Genomic DNA, 2,479 nt, shown 5'->3' with positions numbered 1-2,479 from the left:
GATGCACTGATGGGGTGGTCATAATAATCTGGCCACTCACGTTCAAATATATCCCACGTTCAAAGGCTGTTAAATCGCATTGTTTACCCATATCTTCGGAAAAAATCACTTCTACTGTTGTGGTAAACAGCCTGCTTCCCTATTTATAATGGTCTGGCCCTCTAGCAACTTCAGCGTGAAATTATAGCTAATTTGCCTGCAAACGTCAGGTGGTCATAATAATCTGGCCACTCAGTGTATATACTAGTAGATTCTTGTCTTAAAGAGGAACAAAGGTACTGAGAAAGTTATCAAGACAAGAATTCATGTAAAGAAAAGCAAAATAAGGGACTGGATTATACACATTGGGCAACCTACTCCCACAAAGAGGACTGGGATAAATCTGGTAGGAGTGAGGGCTTTCCTGTACCTGCCACCATACATCTTTTCCAAAATAGCTGCTTCCTCCCCTCAAAAAACATTTGGTGAGTAAATGAATACTACTACTATGATGAAATTTCTTTATTCAAATTTTCAGACCTCAGCTGTATAAATACCTGGCCATTGTAAAAACAACTGTATGTAATAGTATATGGTGTGTGCCAGAAATAAATGTCTTCTGTCTTTGAAATAAAACCTGAGTAACAACCTATCATTCTTCTTGAGATCAATGAAAGCAATGTAGATTCTTAATAGATGACTTTGGTATCTAAATCCCCTCTCCCTCCAACTTCTCCCCATTCTGCCACCTGCAGTCCTCAATACCCCAGGACATGTTATCTGTTCTGCAAAGCAAAAGGAAAAAAAAAAGTTCTTAAAAGCAGAAATTTAACAGTTGTTTTTTTCTTTTTTGCTCCCTCCTCCCCAGTCCCATTTCCCTGTTGCCTGCTTTAAACCTACCTCGACCGCTAGGCACATCTACATCTTCAGATTCATCAGTACTGCAACAGGTACAGCGCTGCATGTATTTCTCAGCAAGTGATCTTTCTGTTTGTTTGTTAATCCTCACCCAAGGATATTTTTTCCCCATTACTTTTTAGAAAGAGTAGAAGGGAGGGAGGAAGGAGGGGGAAGGGAGAGAGAAAAATCGATATGAGAGAGACACATCGACTGGTTGCCTCCCTGAACTCTCCTGGACCGGGTCTGAATGAACCCACAACCCAGGCATGTTCCCTTGACTGCAATCAAACCTGAAATCCCTACCCACGCAGGCTGATGCTCTCATCATTTAGCAACACCGGCCAGGACCCAGGGATTGATCCTCTCTTTTTTCCTTTTTAATGGTAAGTGTACTTTGGTTCTTTAGAAGACACGATGCAGGATCTTTTTTGAGTTACAGGGGATTCGAGGTAGAAAGAATGTTAGAGATGATTTAACCTTGTTTATTTTACAGACATACCCACGGTGGCAGATGACCCAAGCTAGTCAATGATGATGCAATAAGTGTAAAATTCCTAGCACACTGCTCACAATATGACTGGTGTTCAAAAAGCCCGAGCTCCGTGTCCGTTTAACACAGAGCCAAGAATAGCCAGTGACTGTATTTCCTCATGATGACTATGCACTGACTGAGTTTTGCACATTTTTATGATAAGACGTTTGTGGGCAGCTGATTTTATTGTTAAAATTATTGGCAAGGCCAGCCTTTAGTCAAAATGGTGGAATGTGGAGCTTCCAGGGCCCATGCCTTCACAAAAACACCAACCAACCAACCAATTAATTCATTTAAAAAAACTTTCAGAATCAACTTTGCCAGACTCTGGTAAATAGTCAAAGGTTTGTAGCAATCAAAAGAACACCGAATCAAGAAAAAAAGTGACTTAAACCAGTAGGAGAGGTTTGTGGTCATTTACCTTGGCCTGCCCCACCCACTTCCCCCGGCACAGCTGTGGGGCCCTTCTAGACCATAGTTAATGTGTCTGGTCAGAGTACCTGGTACCAGAAAGAACAGGGTGTACTTTGTACCCAAGGAATTGTATTTGTCTGGGAGCCTGGGTTGCCCGGGGCATGGCCAGCCGGCAAACAGCCATCAGCCCCTCACCCAGGCTGGCCAGGCACCCCAGTGGAGACCTCCTTCCTGAAGGAGGTGTGGCCAGCCTGAAAACATCCCTCAACCCCTCCCCCAGACTGGCCACACCCTCATGGGGTGAGGGTCCCCGCTGGGGGGCTTGGCCAGCTTGCAAACAGCCATCAGCCCCTCACCCAGGCTGGCCACGCACCCCAGTGGGAACCCCCACCCTGAAGTGGGTGTGGCCAGCCTGAAAACGGCCCTCAGCCTCTCACCCAGGCTGGCCAGGTGATCTAAGTAAACATCATCATAATGAGATAAGTCAAAATTATATCCCCCCACCCTGATTTGGGATGCCCTTCAGGGCAAATCAGGCGGCCCCCACCTGTGCATCAGGCCTCTATCCTATATAATAAAAGGGTAATATGCAAATTGACCCTAACAGCAGAATGACTGGGAATGACTGGTCACTATGACACACACACTCACCAT

Source organism: Myotis davidii, unplaced genomic scaffold (genome assembly GCF_000327345.1).
Source record: "Myotis davidii unplaced genomic scaffold, ASM32734v1 scaffold402, whole genome shotgun sequence".
Taxonomy (NCBI): domain Eukaryota; kingdom Metazoa; phylum Chordata; class Mammalia; order Chiroptera; family Vespertilionidae; genus Myotis; species Myotis davidii.
Note: the sequence above shows the minus strand (reverse complement) of the source record.